Here is a 19583-nt window from a genome sequence, read left to right as displayed (position 1 = left end):
AATAGGGAAAGGCAGAGGAATAAGAAGGAGGAGGGGAGGAGGCTGTCCTAGCCCTAATGCCTTGAGACCCTCACAGGAGAGGCCACATGTAGGTGCTCTGGTTGACAGACCTGGCTGATCCTGACCGTCCAAGAATCCCTGCAGGAGCCAGACATGTGAGTGAGTCTGTCTTTGATCCTCCAGAGCAGCCTAACCTCCAGCTGATTACCTCTGAGTGACCTCAAGCAATGTCGCTTGGAACTGAGGAATTCCCCAGCTGAGCCCTGCCCTGCTCCTCAGAATCACAGACATGATAAATCAGTTGCCGTTTTAAGCTGTCAGGTTTCTGGGTAATTACACACATGTAATTCTTTAATTACATGAGAATCTTTGTGGGTAGGACTCAGTCCTCAGGAGTTTTTAAAACTCGCCAGTACTTTCCAATATGAAGTCAAGGTTGAGAACCACTGAAATGGAGGAATGAGGCATGGAGAAATCTTTAAAATTTCCATCCAGCTCTAAAAATGTTATACCTTAGCTATTTTATCAGTGCACTGGAAGAAGGTGGTCCTCTTTTCATGCCATGGACCTTGGTCCCAAGAAGCATCTGAAGAGTGTAGCAGCTCCAAAGCATTGGATGGTGGATAAACTGGTCAGTGTGTTTGCTCCTTGTCCATCTACAGGTCTCCACAAGCTGAGAAAATGTCTCCTTCTCATCATTTTCCTAAGGAACAGGTTTAAGTATGCCCTAACAGGAGATGAAGTAAAGATCCGCATGCAGCAGTTCATTAAGATTGATGGCAAGGTCCAGAATGATATAACCTACTCTGCTGAATTTATGAACGTCATCAGCATTGACTAGACTGAGAGAATTTCCATCTGATCTGTGACACCAAGGGTGGCTTAGCTGTTCATCGTATTACACTTAAGAAGGCCAAGTACAAGTTGTGCAAAGTGAGAAAGATCTCTGTGGGCACAAAAGGAATCCCTCATCTGGTTACTCATAATGCTTGCACAATCTGCCACCCTGATTCCCTCATCAAATTGAACAACACTATTCAGATTGGTTTGGAAAGTAGCAAACCACCAACTTCTTCAAGTATGACACTGGTACCCTGTGTCTGGTGACCAGAGGTGCTAACCTGGGAAGAACTGGTATGATCACCAACAGAGAGAGACACATTGGTTCTTTTGATGTGGTTCCTGTGGAAGATGCCAATGGCAACAACTTTGCCACCTGGCTCTCCAACATTTTTGTTATTGGCAAAGGCAACAAAATACGGATTTCTCTTCCCCAAGGAAAAGATATCCACCTCATCAGTCTGAAGAGAGACGCAAGAGACTGGTAGCCCAGTGGGTGGGTGAGTGAGCAGTGGGTGAAATGATCTCTAAGTGACATGATTGGAAAAGTCTTTTTACTTAAGTAAAGATAATATGGCATGAATATTGAGTGAACAAATATTGTATAACCAGATACCTCCAAATGTTATCATTCCTTTAATAAATATTTATCACACACTGTGTTCCAGGCATTCTGCTTGACACCACAGATTCCAAGAGTAGTTCAGTATTCTAGATAGTGGGGGGCAATGAGGGGAATAAAAAAGAAATACAGGGGCTTCCCTGGTGGCGCAGTGGTTGAGAGTCCGCCTGCCGATGCAGGAGACACGGGTTCGTGCCCCAGTCCGGGAAGATCCCACATGTCGCGGAGCGGCTAGGCCCGTGAGCCATGGCCCTTGAGCCTGCGCATCCGGAGCCTGTGCTCCACAACGGGAGAGGCCACAACAGTGAGAGGCCCGCGTACCACAAGAAAAATATAAATAAATAAAAAGAAATACAGACAGTATTCAGTCTCAAATCAAGGGAAGAAATGGAGTGGTCAGTTCTCCTTGGAGTGGGGGAAAGAGATTCAAAGAGGAAGTAACTTGAGCCAAGTCTTCAAGGATGATTTGCTGCTTAATGAAGGTAAGGTGCAGGCAGTGGAGGGTAGAAGAAGGACATCTCCAGTTGCCCAGCACCCTGGTGTCTGAAATTTATAGTAAAATTATTGATGTAATTAAGTGGGGACCTCTGTTTTGGTTAATTCTGTGACATCAGTGAATGACTTTCCTAAAAGGGCTTGGCTTATGAAGAAGAAATGGTTCACAGGCAGTGTGATAGTACAACAAATAATAACGGCTACTAGTTATGAGGCGCTATCGTGAGCCAGCACTGTACTAAGCACACAATGTTCATGAGTTCGGTGACTTCTGATCTCACAAGCAAACTGCCTCAGGATATTCAGGGACCATAATGTGACAGATCATTTGGATTTGTTCCATGTGGTCCTGGGTTAGAACTAGGATCAATGAGTGGAAGCCATAGCAAGACAGACTTCAACTCAACCAAGGGAGTAGCCACCAAAGAGGCTATACCAGGATGGACTGAATGACTTCTGGACAAAGTAAGTTTTCCACTTTTAAACACTTTAATACCTTCCTTTGTAATAGCTTTTACCCCCAAACTACTTAGAATTAAGAACAAGTGGCAAAGACAGAATTTAAATAATTATTTGAGTTTGTTATCCTGCCCACCCACAGATAAATCTCTATTTCCTACAAGACCAGCAAGCAAAAAAAAAAAAAAAAAAAAAAAAGATAAGGAGAGAGAACCTCTTCACTCATGTAAAATGCAAGCTTAAGCAGCTCAAGCACATTGAGTTCAACTCGGATATGCATAAGTTAGTAAGGTGTACCTCACAAAACTCTGAGACAAAGTGGTACCTGAAGCTTCTGCTTCAAGCTCAGTCCCTCTTCTTGTAGAGCTACACTGGTGCCCAGAGTGCCGGTTCCAGCTGGCAGTCCCTTGCCCAGGTGGGTTCTTGTCCCCTGCCGTCCATCTATGGAGTCTACCTACCCATATGCTTTTGACTCTGAGCCTCTTGATTTGACAGATGGTTTTAACTTCAAATTACAAATAATCTTCTCTCTGAGTACTATCTCAGTCCCTAACTTATGTTTAACATTTTAGGTAATAGCCTTCTGTTCATCATCTTAGGCAATCTACAGATTTAAACATATCCTGTGTATGTGTGTGTACATGTACGTAGAGACGTGTGTTCTAATACGAATAATACGAATGACTTCTTACTTCATTATTTTCTCACACAACATCCTGAAAGAGGAGGGTAGAAAGAGGAAGCCTCCAGTGAACTGAGGTTTCCTCATACTCCTAGCACCATTACACCACACTTGAAGGACTCCATAACCCGACAACTTGTAGAAATGTTGAAGGGCCTCCAAGTGCCAGGTGGGTAGTGGAACTAGATTACCTGGAATTGCTCTCCTAAGTCTAAGAATCTGTAACTCTCTGGTAATTAACTTGAGTTGAAATCAGCCTTGAAATGGGACTATTTCCCATCTCTCTCTTTCAGTCACAAATCATAAATCATCATGGCTGGCTTACTGCAATCAGTGAAGGGGAGGGATTGGGAGAATCAGAACCCAAATGAAGTCATTGATTTATCTTTGGTTGCAGCCAAGATTACAGAAATGAATAAGACATGGTCCTATGCTCAGGAAGTTCATAATCTAGTAGGGGAAACAGAGCCATTCCAGATCATTTTAGAACAATGTGGCAAGTAAAGTGATTTTAAAAAAGATGTGTACAAGGTGTCATGGGACCACAGAGGAGGGGCACGCAGTCAGCGTGGGCTAAGATGCAGAATTTGGAAACCATCTGGAGGAAGTGATTACTAAAATGGATCTTAAGGGAATTTCCTGGCAGTCCAGTGGTTAGGACTCAGCGCTTTCATAGCCGTGGTCCCGGGTTCGATCCCTGGTTGAGGAACTAAGATCCTGCAAGCTGTGAGGCACAGCCAAAATATAAAATAAAATAAATAAAATGGATCTTAAAATAAAAATAGGACTTACACTGGCATGTAAAAAGAGACATCAGCACTCTGGTGTTGTGTTGTGTTGTGTTGTGTATAGAGGGGGAAATTCTACTTTGGGACAGAGCTGTCAAGGCCAGCATGGGTGAGAGATGGGGCTGGAGAGGACACTAGGAGCCAGACCACAAAAGGCTTAAATGCCTCATAAGGGCATCTGGGCTTTACCTGGCTGGCAAGAGGGAGCCATTGTTGGGTCTTAAGCAGGAGAATGACATGGTCAGATATGCCTTTCAGATAACTCTGGCATGGCTTTGTAGAAAATTTATTTCAGGAAACAAGACAGGAGGCAGGGAGTAGTTAGGAGACTACGGTAGTAATCCAGAGAGGAGATGATAAGGGCTTGAACCTGAGTGTTAGTAGTTAGGGGAAGAAATTAAGTTGAGAAATATCATTATATGGTGAAATTGGAAGGCTCCAATGATGGTTGGGCATGGTGGGGGTGTGTCCAAAAGGGGTGGATTAGGGACAGTTTCCAGGTATCTACTTAGTGTCACTTCCCAAGTGAGGTATTTCTTAGCCACCCTATTAAAACTACATCATCCTTACCAACATTCCCTATCCTCCTTCCCGGCTACGTCTTTCTCTATAGCTCTTATAACACATTATACAATTCTATTACCATCTATTTCCCCCCACTAGTCTATATGAGGTTCTTCAGGGCAGAGATTTTGCCTCTTTTTTCACTGAGCAGTCACTGGAACCCACCATGGGCTCAATAAACATCTGCAGAAGGAATGAATGCACAATAGTGGTACTGAGAAGCTGAGAAAAAGAATGCCAGAAGAGGAAAAGATTTAGAGAAAAAGTTGAGTTCAGTCTGGGAATTTCTAGACTATTCCAGGCAAGGCTCTGTAGGAAAGATAAAGCTCTACAGAGTCTCAGAATGTTAGATCTGACAGGTGCCCCAAGGACGGTTCTACACAGTTCCTTCATTTGGGGAAGAAAGAAACTGAGATCCAGAAAAGTGATGTGCCTTGTCCATGGTAAGACAAACACTAGCCAGATACTAGCACGGCTGAACTGAATGCCCAGCCTCCGGCTCCCAACTCCAGACCTCTAATGTTTGTGCCTCACATTGTCTGGTTTCTGCTGATCAGAGAGATACCTAAAACTCGCTTGCCTTTGACCTTCAGCTAGAACTTAACCAAACTGTTAAATGACTGTTTCTTTGGGGCCAACTTGACCAATTACTCTGAGAAAGAAAACTTTGAGCCTGAACCAGGCTGAAGCTGTAGCAGCTGTGCTAGAACAATAGACAGCTTTGCCTCTATGCCTCATACCAGACAAGGGGTTGCCTGAACCACTTAGTGATCTCATTTTTGTTTAATATTTTTAAATGGAAGTATAATTTACACACAGTGAAATGTACAGATAATAAGTACACAGGTCAATGAATTTTGACAAACATATACACCCCTGTAACTACCACACCAATAAAGATCTCTCCTGCCTTTCTCAGTCAAAGCCCCTTCCCAGAGGCAACCACTTTTCTGATTTCTATCACTACTTCATATAAAAGAAAAAAATGCGCTATAGATTCTTCTGTGTCTGGCTCCTTTTACTCATGTCTTTTAGCATCATGTCTGTGTGATTCAGCCATATTACTGCTTCTATCAGTAGTCTTTTCCTACATATTGCTGAATAGTATTCCATTGTATAAATATACCACACATTGTTTACCCATTCTCCTATTAATAGATATTTGGGTTATTTCTAATTTCTGGCTATTGTGAATAAAGCTGCTACAAACATTCTTGTTTAAATCTGTTTATGAACATATGTTTTCATTTCTTTTAGGTAAATATCTAGAAATGAGATAGCTGGTTCATAGGGTAGGTACATGTTTAACTTTATACAGAACTGCCAAACAGTTTTCCAAAGTGGTTATATGATTTTACATCCCACCAGCAACGCATAAAATTTCATTTCCAATTGCTTCATATCTTCACCAATCTGGGTATTGTCAAGCCTTTTCATTTTAGCCACAAGGAGAGTCAAATAAACACAATATATTTTTCAGTTTCTGCCAGTATTTTGGAACATTCTATTATTATGCAGAATTTCATACATTGACTAAAGCATTAGATGTACCCATCACTCAGTTCAATAATTATCAGCTCATGGCCAATCTGTTTTCATCTCCATACACATCTATCCCCTCCTCCCATATTATTTTGAAGCAAATCTCAGACATCATATCACTTCATCCGTAAGTATTTCAGTATGTATCTCTCAAACATAAGGACTCTTTTTAAACCTAAGTACAATGCTATTACATTTATTTTTAAAACGGTAGTACTTTAATATCATTAAATATTCAGCCAATGTGGAAATTTCTAATTGTCTGAACAATGTCACAAATTATTTTGTTCAGTTTGTCTGTTTAAACCAGGATCCAAATAAGTATATATGTTACAATCAGCTAATATGTCTTTTGAGTATCTTTTAATTCAAAGGTTCACCCTCCTTTTCTTTTATTCTCTGCAATGTTTTTGTTAAATAAATTGGATTGTCTTCTAAAATTTCCCACAGACTGGACTTTGCTGATGCATTTCATTATTTAACATATTCCTCTGTCCACTGTATTTACTGTAAATAATTCTTTGGATCTAGGAGCTTAATCATATTCCAGTTCAAATTTTTTTTTTAGCAAAAGTACCTCATATTTGAATTGTGTTCTTCCATCAGGAGGTACATAATGTCTGTCTCTCTTTCTTATGTCAACACTGTTGAGGCTCAATGCCTAGATCGTTCATTCATTTTGGGATGCAAAATGGTGATATTCCAATTCTATTCTGTCTTCATTTATGTGTTGAGATATTTCCATAAAAAGAAACTTTTTTATCTACTATTGGTTACCCCGTGGTACAATTAATATAAAAAAAACAGAATAAATTCTTATTTCCCTTTATTTACCAATTTTTTAAACAATGAATTCTCTAGCATTCTTCAATGATAACCAATTAGTTTGCGACTTTTTCTGTATTATTAGGATGAACTCACGTATTTAAACATATTTGGTGTGTTTCAGTCCATTGCACTTACCATTTTTGATGATAATTTTTTTCTGCCAATCAAATTACTTAATCCACTGACAAATAGCATTGAAAAGTATTACTATGTTTCAGATGGTTTTTATTTTCAATTTCGTACATGGCTGTCTTTCTAATTCAAATAATTACACAGTATACAGCAGTGTTCTCACCAGCAGCTTCAGAGAGCACCCACTCTGTCCTGGCCTCTTGTGTAAGCTTGTCAAGAAGGAGAGTTCCCCTGTCATGGACTTAGCTTGTGCCATCCTACAATATAGCAGGGACACCCAGAAGGCTACTAGAACTTGGGCAGCAGAGCAGAGAGATATTTACTACAGCCCTGAACCTGACTATTTGGGTTCAAATCCTGGCCTGTCAAGCTTGGTGAAGTTACTTTATGTTTTTCTGCCTCATTTTCCCTACGTGTAAAATGGAGAGTAGTAGCAGTACCTCAAAGGGACGTTATGATGATTAATGAGCTAATAGATGCAAAACACCATTTGCCTGGCATACTGAGCACTCAATAAATGAACAGACTTATTACTGCTCTCATCATTCAAGCTAAACCTGGATTTTCTTTAGAATTCCTAGCCCTACCCATGAGTGGAGGTTTCAGACTCAGATGCCTACAGGACGCCTCAAACTCCAGTCTCTACTCAGAAGAAAAACACATCAATTAGTAAGAGGCAGTTGAACTATGACATACACTAACCTTCATAAGACACAAGAGGGAAAAGAAAGCTATGCTCTCAGTATACAATCCTTATTTGTTTTATCATCTTAACTCATTTTTCTTGGAGCCTCTTGTGTGCCAATTGGAAATATCTACTTGGATAAAGACTTTAAACTTCAGAAAGCACTTTCACCCACATTTTCTCGATCCACTTAACAGTCCTGGATAGAAGCAGGGTTTATTATCCCCATTTGACAAACAAGGGAGCTGGCAGTGACTTGCCCAAGGTCACAGAGTTAATTACAGGCACCGCAGGAACCAACAACCAGATTTTCTGCCTCTTTTACAGCAGCTTGAGGCCATCGTGGCCTCCTTTTCTCATCCATTGATTTATTAGTTCAATAGCTATTTATTGAGCATCTATTTATTTGTCAGGCACTCTTCTAGAACTAGCATGCTGTTGATATAGCAGCAGATACAGCAGTGAAGAGGAAAAACCACATGGACAAAAACTCCTGCCTTCGTAGAGTTTACTTTCTAGTGGGAAGAAACCAAAAACAAATCAATGCTATGGAAAAGCAGAAAGCAAAGAAGAATAATAGGGAGTGTAATAGAGTAATAAGGAGGGGTTACAGCTTTAACTGACTGGTCAGGGAAGGCCTTACTGAGAAGGTGACATTTGAGTCAAGTGAGGGGGGTAAGGGAGGAAGCTTGAAAATATTTGGAGGAAGAGCTACCAGGCAAAGAGAAGTGGCAAAGGCCCTAACTGGGAGGCAGGCCTAGTATGTTCTAGGAACAGCATGGAGGTAACCTTAGCTGCAGTAGAGGCAGCAAGAAAGAGACTAGTGTCAGGACCAAATTGTTTAGGGCTCTGTAAGTAATTGTAAGGCCATTAACTTTCATCCTGAGTTAGATGGGATGCCACTGGAAGATTATGATATAATCCTTACCAGGAAGTGAAATCAATAATAATATATGATAACCCTAAGATAACCCAGCAATTCCAATCCTAGGTATCATACTCACCAGAAAAGCACAGATATGTGCACCAAGAAACATATACAAGAATGTTCATAGCAGCATTATTCAAAATAGCCAAAAACTGGATATAACCTAAATGTCAAACAACAGAAGGACAGATAAATACACTTTCTTTATGGATGTTATATTTCAATGATGTTTATTAAAGAAATAATAATAGCATGAACAAATGAAAGGTCTATGATATCTACCCATGCTCAATAATGACTGAGCAGCTACTATTACAAGGCACTGTTAGCCACTCTCAGCTTAATTATTGTATTACTTATTATTTTTGTACCACATACAGCAGACCCTTGGGGAAGGGGTCTTAGTTCTCTTGATAAAGTGGTAGCAAGTTCATCATTCTGAGAGCAGAGGTCTAATGCTAAGCCCATCCACCCACCTGTGGTCCAATAATCAGGCAATGATGAAGGAAGGCCCTCAAGATAAACACCTCTTCTTAAGAGCTAAGAGCTGCAAAACCTACTCAAGCTCTTAACAAATACTTTCAATGAGGCACACCTGAATGGGATGTCTATCAGAAAATATAATCAAGAATAGATGATTAAAAAAAAGAATAGATGTTAAATAACTATAAGGAAATATATGACCTTAATGTAAGTTTTTAAAATTTCTAGTTGAGAGTAGGGTAGCTTACAAAAATGTTTCACATTTCCTCAGCTGACTTACAGTCAAATCTTTTTGCCTATTAATAGACCAGCTATCCATCTGGCATTTAAATCCCATCTTCTAGGACAGGGGTCCCCAACCCCCAGCATCGGTCTGCGGCCTGTTAGAAACTGGGCCGCACAGCAGGAGGTGAGCGGTGGGCAAGCGAGAGAAGCTTCATCTGCCTTTCCCCATCGCTCCCCATCACTCGCATTACCGCCTGAACCATCCCCCCCATCGCTGGCATTACAGCTTGATCCAACACCCTGTCCCTCGTCCGTGGAAAAATTGTCTTCCACGAAACCAGTCCCTGGTACCAAAAAGGTTGGGGACCGCTGTTCTAGGAGACAGGCTGACAAGGTGAGTTTCTTATATTTTCAACTAAGCAATATATAGAACAGGTCATTAAAACCATACCCTCAAAGTCAGACTGTATTAAAGCCAGATTACCTTAAATACGGCATGTTTTACTGTTATCTTCTACATCTTTCTTTAATGTATTATATGCAAATATTTGTAGCAGCCCACAAGATGTGTATTACAATGGCGGGAGCATTTGATCCCTAAACCAAGAATAAAGTCACAATAGAACCAAAACTCAGACGGGTAGGGGAAAAAAACAGAAATGACTCTGGAAAATACTCAGGGAGATAAGAAACCCAGAGCTTAAAGCAAACCATAAAACACAGCTTTCTAATTCTGAGATGATAGTGATGAACATCTGTTTACCAGTTAAATACAATGCCATTTACGTGAAGGAGTACATTTAATGGACAAAGCATTAAGATCATTGAAGGATGACATGTTTTGTTTGCAGTAATGTGTGACTGCACAGCCTTTCCAACCAGCACTCATGTCCAACATAACTGAGGAGCCCAGTGAACCCCTCCCATTACATCAAATTCTCTCTGTTCAAAGCCTGTGTCTGGCAAAGAAAACAAAGCTGCCCTGGATGTCCATGTTGTGAGTTCCAGAACCACAGAGCAAATGGAAGATTCTCCTTGGAGATATTTTATGTGGAGGAGCCACAGAATCTAAAACCATGAAAACTAATAGTCTAATGACTGAGTTTTTATAGTTATTTCAATCATCATTTTTAAAAGATAGTGCCAGAGAGAACTTTTCTAAACACCTTGACTAATAAATCGTCAGTGTTTAAACAACAATTACATTATGAAATGGAAATTAGCTGTCATGATCAAGCCATATGGCTAATATAATTGATTGGTTCATATTTTTAAGAGGATGGAAAGCACAACCCAAAGAATAACTAAATAGCTTTTACAAAATTAACTAGAGATGATAAGTTCTATTTTGCTGGGGTTTTTTATGTGAAGAACAGAGAAAAAAATCTTTGTTATCTCTGATTTTGAATAGAACCCATGAATTTAAAAGTTCAATGATTTGATTAATTTAAAAACCCTTCACACAAAGTGGAAATTTGCACATATATAAATAAAAAATAGATATACATTTATGTGGGGGAAAGAGACATTAAAATGAGAAGCGATACAAATATTCACTTCTATAGTTGACAGCATGAGAAAAAAATAGTTCTGGGTTTTCTCCCTGTTTTAAAAGTACACTTCAGCATATTTGTAGTAACTCTGCAGTTATATAATGTTTGACTGTGTTTTATCTGCAGCCCTCCTCTAATACATGACGATTTCTTACATTGATACTGGAGAAACTAAGGTGTGCTTACAGAAAAATATCCCTCGGCTTTATGGGGACCTGCCTTGAATTTTAAAGTGGCAGACTAGGCACAGTTGTCCCTTCTCATCTGAGTATCCTGAACCCCTTCCCTGAAACTGGATTGAAACTTTTCTTCTGTTGAGCTCTCAACCTGAATGAAAATAAGCTCTAATCAGTCTGTAGTGGAAATATGTCTTGTGGGGTTTCTCCTCTTTGCTTAGGTTTTGTGTGTGGGGGGTTATTGTTGGTGTTTTGTTTTTAGTGAATTATTGGCTCTATCCTCCTGGGTTGCCAGTGTAAAATGCTTCAAATAGATTATTTCCTTTAACGTTCGCAAAGATCCTTTAAAGAAGCATTATTATTATCATCCCCATTTTACAGATGAGGAAATTAAGAATCAAAGAGTGTAGAATCCACTACATTGTAGAGTGGCAGAGGTCAGAAGACAGATTACTTCTAAGCCCGCATTATTTTCACTGGGCTATCTAGAAAGAGAAATTTATCCATTGCTATTCTTTGCCCTTGGAAATGGGTTTCTGGAAGGTGGGAGTGGCAAATGTTGCCTTAACTTTTAAGACAGGCAGGGGTAGGGGGTGGGAAGGAGGGGTTTCACAACAAACAGGGAGCTGAAAGGCACAAACCTGGGACTTTTTTGTGTGTGTGTGTGTCTGTGTTGGGTCTTCACTGCTGCGCATGGGCTTTTCTCTGGTTGCTGCGAGCGGGGGCTACCCTTCACTGCAGTGCGTGTGCTTATTGTCTTGTTGTGGAGCATGGGCTCTAGAGCGCAGGCTCAGTAGTTATGGCGCATGGGTTTAGCTGTTCCGCCGCCTGTGGGATTTTCCCGGACCAGGGCTCGAACCTGTATCCCCTGCATTGGCAGGCGGATTCTTAACCTCTGCGCCACCAGGGAAGACCGCAAACCTGGCACTTCGAGTTATGGAAGTGGAAAGGAATTTTTCTCAAATCGCTTCAGCGAAAGCAGGCCTGGCATTTTTAAGCCCACTGGCCTACCTTTGAGCGCCCACTCCTCTGCAGCATTTCATATCCACAGATCCTGAGTCCACTGGGTCTCATCCTGCCTGTGTGTTAGTGTAGCAGAGAGAGGATCTTGGGTTTGTGCTGAGGTGTGCTTTATGGAATGCCTTCTAAAAGCAAGCCCCACACTACTTTTTGTGTGACATGAAATAACTCGTGAAATCCTTAGGACACCCCCCCCTCTGAGATAGGACTGTTATTTATCCCCATTATACAGAGAAGGACACAAAGAAAGGTCTAGTAACTTACCCAAGGTCTCAAGAGCAAATAAATGATGCAGGTGGAGGCGGGGGCTGCAGACTTGCCCAAGGGGTTCCCCGGGGCCCCTCTCAAGCCCACACTGTTTCACTAGAGCTCTCCGTAGTGCTGGCCTGGACTTGGTACAAGGATCTTAGCGCCGCCACTAATGGTGGGGCACAAGGCCGAGGGAGGAAGACGGAGGGGGAGGGGGAGCGCACCCCAGGGGCAGGCGCTCTTTCGGGGACTTGAGCGTCAATAGTCCAAGTCTTCGTTTACTAATGAACTTCAGAAAAGCAGCTAGACGGAGACCCTGGGCGTCGCCAGAGTCCCAACTTCTACTGACACTTTGCCACGTGGTGGAAGGCGCGCGTGGACGCATCTGCCCGCCCACAAAAACGGAGGCCCTTGGGGTTGTGTGACGTTCCGGTCCGCCCATCAGAAAGCGGTGGCGCATTACAGAAAAACCCCTCCAGTGTCCCGGCTCTTTGGAAACGTGAGGCCCCGCTCTCCTTAGAGCAACGTCTGAGGGGACAACACTTTGCAGAAAATCTCCGGATGTTTCCGGGCGTCCCCGGGAAAGCTTTTCTAACCGCCAGTCCCCGTTCACGGGTACCAGGCCTGCGGGGCCAGAGGTTGGCGCGTTTACCACCGGGAAGACGTTGCGGGCTCTCCCCGCCCAGCTCGTCGCGGGGCCAGCCCTGCCCCGGGGCTCCTTTTCGGCCCTGCCTGGGCGGCTGCCGAGACCACATCCTCATTCGGCGCCACTGGTCGATACCCTGCTCCTCCGACCCTCGCTGCGCAGAGTCAGTTGCGAAAGGCGCAAAGTCCAGGGCCGCTCCCAACAAGCCCTCGGCTGCCTCTGAGTACGTGGCTGCGGACCCAACCTTGACATCCCCTGGTTGCTACAGGATAGGAGCGCGTCTGTGACCTTCTTTAGCTTCTGTTCCTTCAAAGAAAAAGAGAGACAGAACCGAAGGTGGCTGTGGGACCAGGAGTGACCATTGGGCCAAAACCCCACGTTAATTTTCCTCTCCTTTGTCTCAAAAAAAAAAAAAATCCTCTGGCCCTACTAGGCCGCTAACGCCTAAGGACGGAGTTGTGCGAGGGATGGGAAGCCCTCGGTGATTTTCGCCGGCGCCGCGAGTCCGGAAGCTAGTAGAAGCCAGCAGGGACGGACCTTCCTCGCGTCGGGAGCACCAGGGTCGGGCGCCGCGGTCTTGTCCCACTTCCGGGCCTGCGAGGCTGCGGCGAGCCAGGCTCGGCCGGCCGGGAAGGGTAGAGACAACCAGGCAGGGCTCTGCGCGCGCCGGGCGCCTGGTCTCGCCGCTGGCCTCGCGGTAATGTGAGACCCTTGCAGCGCGAGCCGGCTTCTGCGTCCTGACCCGCGCGCACCAGTTGGAGAATGGACTCTCAGCAGGGCACCTCGCCACTTTTAGGGCCACGTTTCTGAGGGTCTGGGCCTCTATCTTTTCCCCACTCGTCGGCCGCCTTTGTCCCTCAGCTCCCAGAAACCGCGCGGGCCCTCGCGAGCTGGGGAAAGCTCAGGTTTGCGCAGCAAGTGGAGGGCAGAGGTCAAGAGTTCTGCCGGTCACCCGCCAAAGCGGCGGCAGGGACTCCAGGAACACAAATGAAGCCTGCCACTTCTCAGTTTTCAAAGTGTGAAAGTTTCTAATGCACAGAGTTCATCTGGGTTCACTCTCCATGATAAACGCCGGCGACCTACTAAGGGGACACTTGCAGGTAGGACTTCGTTAAGGCCAACCAGGAGCAAGTCTAACTGCAGGCTTTCAGGAGTCTCCTAAGGAGGTCCCTAAATCCTCCAGGGGAAACTAAGGTTTCAACAGAAGATTCCAGAAGCTTAAGCCTGCACTTGCCTGGCACAGCCGGTGGCCCCAGCCTCCGGGGTCAGCAGCTCTGCCTCCCCTGGAACTCTCCCCATGTCCCACCGGTCCCCTTGGATTGCTCGCATTGGGCTCCCCAAGGGCAGACAGTCAGGGTCCGCTTCTGCCGGCTCTCAGGATGCTTCCGAGGCGGGGCGAACAGCGCTAGTCCCAGCTTGGGCCCGCCTACCCCCACCCCGCACCTCGGGCTGGAGTGCTTTAAGAATATCTTCCCTTCGCTTGATGGGACGACCGCCCATCCAGCTGTCGTGTCGCCAGCACCGGCAGCCCCAAGCCCCTGTAGCCCGCTGGATCTTGCGCACCCGCCCTGTGCGGTCACCAAGCGCAGCCCCAGTCCTGCCTGTACATTTCAAAATCAGCAGTCGAGGCTCCGACTGAAAACAGACGTAAGAGTCTCACACACTTGAGCGTGCCCAATCCGGATCTCCAGCCCAGCCGGCCTTCTCTCCTGCCTGCAGGCGCCAGGGATGGGAGGAAAAATAACGACAATGGCTATCACTTACTGAACACTGACTACGTGCCCAGCAAACTTTAAAAGGCTTTATTTTCTCGAACAAGCCTTCCAACAATCCAAATGAAACAAGTCGAATATTATATCCATTTTACAGAAGAGAAAACTGAGATGCAGAGAGGTTAATAGAGCAATTACCCGAGCTCCAGCCGGGAAGAGTCCGACATCACGCTGCTTTAATTTTAGAGAGGATGTGGAGATTGTTGGTAAAGGAGGCAGAATGTGGCCTGCAGGGCTCCACTGGGCTCCCTGATCCTTTGCTTCTCCCATGTCACCCAGCAACAAATGAAAGGAAGCATTTCCAGGGATTCTGCTGGGGAGAAGGCCGGGCAAGGGAGGCAGAACTCTGCTGAGGACCTCAGCCTAGTGACAGACTCATCTCATCTCATCTGGATTCTAATCTTGGCTCTGTATGTTTTAGTTGTATAACCTTGGGCAAGTTGCTTAACCACTTTCAGCCTCTGTTTTCTCAGCTATAAAATAGGAATAATAGTTCATAATGCAGCCTTGTGAGGATTAAATGAAGTGAAAGACTTACTTTTTCCTCTCGTTTTCCCTTTGGTTTCCTCATGCCTAGCGTGGTGCCCAGGCAGGACACAGTTATGCTCATGATAAGGTCTCTTTCTTCTGTTTTGTTTTTCTGGAAGCAGTGCAGGCTGCACCTAGTGTCTCCCACCCATCCTACTGGTTGCCTGACTCGGCCCAGGCACCAGTAGAAGTAGGTGATCCTTTTTCCTTGACCTTAGGCCTGGACCTGGTAAGGCTCTGGGGCAGAGCATTCCACAGATTGGCCTCAGCCTTGGAAGCTCAAAGAGCAGTGGGCAAGGAAGTGTGGCCCAAGGAGGGAGTAAGTCCGGGTCCACAGACTCCCCACTCCTTCCTATTAACGGAAACGACTAACAGACAGAACTTACTCCAATGACAGGCTCTACCTAGGCTAGTGTGAGCTTTACACATATTAACTCAATCTTGCCAACAATCCATTACGATAGGACTATCCCTATTCTATGGATGAGAAAATTAAGGCACAAAGAGGACCAGTAACTGGCCTGTGGTCACACCACCAATGAGTGACAGAGGGGGTAATTCAAACCATTAGGCTCTACAACCTCTCACTTTTGGGGAGTATCAGCAGTGGGAGGAGAAGAAGACCCTTGCCAGGGGAGCAGGCCAGTTAGAACCTGAGTCTGCAAGATTTCCCCACAGTGCCCTTAGGTTGGCAGGCTTGCAGGTGACAAGACCCAGAATAGCTGTCCACCTCCAAACCTTATCCTCCCTTCCCTCCCCCACCCCTGCCCCCAGGAGCCACTCCCCACAAGACCTGGAGCCCTCTGCCTGAGAGACCTATCTTCACATTGCAGCTCTGTCCAGCCTTATCCCCAGCCCTGGACCTACCTTGGGCCTTAGGGTACCTGAGTCTGATGCTGTCCCTTCCTGACCTCAGAGCTACTTCATCATCCATCTGTCACTGTCCTAGGGGCCTCTCTGGGTCCAGGTCTTTCAAATCCATGTGCCTAAGTCTCTTTTCTCTGCTTGGAGAGCTGGTCAAGTTTCTAGGAAACCTCTGTTCTCTACCCCCGCATCCCATTTCCTCTCATCTGGAGACCTCCTGGGACAACAAGACCATTTCTTTTACATTTCAGGGCACGGGGGAAGTGGGTAGAAGGTTGTTTCCTGACGGATCGAAGGCTGCAGAGAATTTGGGGCTCTGGATGGTGGATGTGGGGAGAACAGGGCCCAGAGGAAAGCCCAGCGCCCCTCAACCCCCAGTCCCTTCGAAACCCCCCTCACAGCACCCCAGTTGGGGACCACACCCAACTGAACCCTGAGTGTAAGTCACTACCTCTGGGGAGCTCCTCCATCCCTTGCCATCCGATTAAGGGTGACAGTTAAGGCAGATGTTTCCTGACCCAGACTTTACTCGCCACCAACCCCCCCCCCCAATCCCTCTCATTAGCAGCCCTGGGCGTTTCAGGAGCCTTTGGCCTCTTCTCCATCCCCATCATCTATTCATTTGTTCAGTCAACATTTACTGAGCTTCTGTTCTGCGCAGATCCCAAGCTAAGAACCCAACACTTGCCCTGCCTGGACATCCAAGTCCAAGGGAGGAGAACACAGGAGTCTCTGAGGTGGGGAGAGGAAGAAGTCAAAGAAGGTGAGGTGGCAGAGGAGGTAACCCCAGGGTGAATAGGAGTTGGGGGGCCCGAGAAGCCGATTGGGGTGTTCCTAAATGACCCTCTGGACCTAACTTCCACATGGCCTCTCTCTGGACAGCCTGGTGGTCAGGGAGGAGGTGGGTGGGGCTGGGAGCCCCCTGAGCACTTTCCTGAACTGGTCACTTCATTTTCCCCTGGGAGCCTCCTGCAATTGGGCCAGCAGAGCTCTGTCCACAATGCAATCAGAGGTGGCCTGTCCTGGAGCTGGACAGATGTTGCCTGCCCCTCACAGTTCCTGGGCTCAGGCATCTGAGTGGTGGTGATCAACTTTTACAAGGCACCAGCCCCAGCCGCAGGTGACCAGGACAGTCAGCAGGGGGGTGACAAGCCTTGGCGGAATGAATGGGAGAGGGGGGTCATACAGTTGAAGGCCAAGTGCAAGCACTCCCTGCGGAGACTGCAGGCTTGAAGCTTTTTTCCCCTCATTCCGGTCTCATTCGCGTCTCCTAGCTTGGTTCCTCGGTCGAACCCATTTGGAAATCGCAGGAACAGCGTTTCCCTAGGTTAGCGCCGGCGGCGGCGAACCACTCGTGGCTCCTCCTCCAGAGGCTCCGTCTCCCTCTCGGGGAGAGTAGGGAGGAGCGAGACCCAGCGGGGCGTCCCCCCCCAACCCCTGCAGCAGGTTTGGAGACACCGCCCCTGCGGAGCTGTCTTCCCCAGCGCCGGGCGGGCTTTACTCCCCGCTCCCGGCTGCCCTCGCAGAAACCCCGGGCCACCCTTAGCTGCCTTCTTGCCTAGTCCTCCAGCTCGGTGTGCGAAACGGAGCGGAGAATGTCCGAGTGGGCATCTCCCGGCCGCGGAGTCCCCCGGGCCGAGCGCCCTGCCAGGGCTGAACCTGAGAAAGCAGAAGTTCGCGGATTCGAAGTGGCGATCCCGGCAGCCCTCCCCCAAGCGGACCCGCCCACAGAAGGAAAAGGCCTGCCTGGGATAGACCCCCACAGTGGGGTCGTGAGTGGTGAGGGATAGGCCTCCTCACCAGAGACCGCCTCTGCGGGCCCTGCTACCGTCCCCGGAGCCGCAGGTTTCTGCCGGCTCAAGAAGGCTAGGGTCCTTCCTTCTTGTTTGGTCAACGCCAAAGCGGATCTGCCCCATGGCGTTCCCCCCCCCCATTACGGAGGGCAGCTCCCTTGTATGGAGCTGCCCGCGTACCCGCACACACCCCTTTTTGAGGCCTAGCCTCTGGGACAACTTAGTCCATTGGCTGAGATCAGAAACAGGATCCGAGCAGCGCGGTTCTGAACTCTGGTCTGCCACTTAGAAAAAGTGTTCATCACGCAGCCCAGTAAAATGGAGATAATAAGAGAAACTATCTTGTAAGAGTGGGGTGAGAATTAAATGAGTTAGTATGTGAAAAGTGCTTTTGACAGTACCTGGCAAATGGAAAGCGCCTAAATGTTAACCGCCCAAGATTGAAAAAAAAAAAAAAAAGTGGTGGTGAGGGGATGGAATGTAACGAGGCCCCAGTGGAACACCCGTTTTAATCCCTCGTGCTTCTCCCGCAAAGCCTTCTGCCCAGGGGCTCTGATTTTGTTGTCTGAGAGAACTTGAGTCAGGCCTCGAGATCAGGGTCTGCAAACCAGCGCTGCTTGCGTAGGGAGAGGGGAGAGAGATTGGATTTAGAAATCCGAGGCCAAGCCCTGCCCTACCGCAGCTTCTACTCAAGGATGGAACCTAGGCTAGACTCCAGCCCCCACCCCACCCCCAAAGCTGCCAAACCTAGCAGATCTCCCGAGGTTCCCCAACAGTTTTGGCATGGGGGTGGACACAGCGGAGTCAACCGTCTCGACTCAGCTCCCGCCAAAGGGCTCGTTAAATCCCCCTGCGGGCAATCCTCGTCCCAGGAATAAGTAAATCGCCTCCTGGTCTGGCTTGCAGGAACCGAGGGTCGCTGGAGGCGGCCAGGTTTACCCTCCTAGCCCCCGTCCAAGTCTCTCTGAGAAAGCGAACGCTGGGCCACGCAGGGGCACGGTGTTCCTCTGCGAACACAGCCTGCGCCCAAGGCTGGCTTTGAGGCGGCGACTAATTTGGGGCCGGGAGAGCCGAACCCCGGGGTCGGCGTCTTCGCTGACAGGGCTCTCTCCCCGGCCACTGGGCTAGCAGGCGATTCCTAGCAAATTCTCCCAAGGAGATGGGTCCGTGTTTATCAACCGGCGTGCCCCGCCGGCCCCTTTCTTTGGTAAACACTCTTTAAACAAACAGCCATCCGCTCTGTTATTGCCAAAGCTGCTCAGAGCTTTAATAAAAGCCCAGGGAAGATCAGAACCCGCGTCCAAAGCTGCTGCTTAATCCAATGAAGGCAATTTCCGAGGATAATTGGGAACATGTTTTAATGCATATGCATGAAAAAGAATTTTTTTCCGAGAGACCGACTTTACATGCTTATGTAATTGATTGAGGCGCTGACCCGCTATTCAAAATGTTATTTGAGAACCATCAGAATGCGTAAACTTGCAAATTGCCCAGCTTGTATCTGAATTAATACCTCATTCATCATCATTATGGGTTGATAAGTTAATTTAACCATTTCATTCTGCCTTAATGAGCTATAGTTAAATTAATGCCACATAATATATGAAAGTAACATTTAAATAGAAGCACTGGGCTGAGACAAGCTGAGGCTGCTGCTATTTGGGCTAAAATAAGGTGACATAAATCTTTTCTTCATTACAGGACCCAGT

At 46.4% G+C, this 19583-nt stretch overlaps 1 pseudogene across 1 annotated transcript; it reads left to right on the top strand.

Annotated features, from left to right (window-relative positions):
- Nucleotides 1–562: 562 nt before the first annotated feature.
- LOC308621302 (small ribosomal subunit protein eS4-like) lies at nucleotides 563–12526 on the top strand (annotated as a pseudogene). The gene is made up of 3 exons: nucleotides 563–1340; nucleotides 2781–2831; nucleotides 12255–12526. The product of its transcript is annotated as a small ribosomal subunit protein eS4-like (transcript).
- The last annotated feature ends 7057 nt before the right edge of the window (nucleotides 12527–19583 follow it).

Source organism: Mesoplodon bidens, assembly GCF_964165515.1.
Source record: "Mesoplodon bidens genome assembly, chromosome: 8".
In the NCBI taxonomy this organism is placed as follows: Eukaryota; Metazoa; Chordata; class Mammalia; order Artiodactyla; family Ziphiidae; genus Mesoplodon; species Mesoplodon bidens.
The sequence above is the reverse complement of the archived record's forward strand: the minus strand, read 5'-3'. Positions and strand labels throughout refer to the sequence as shown.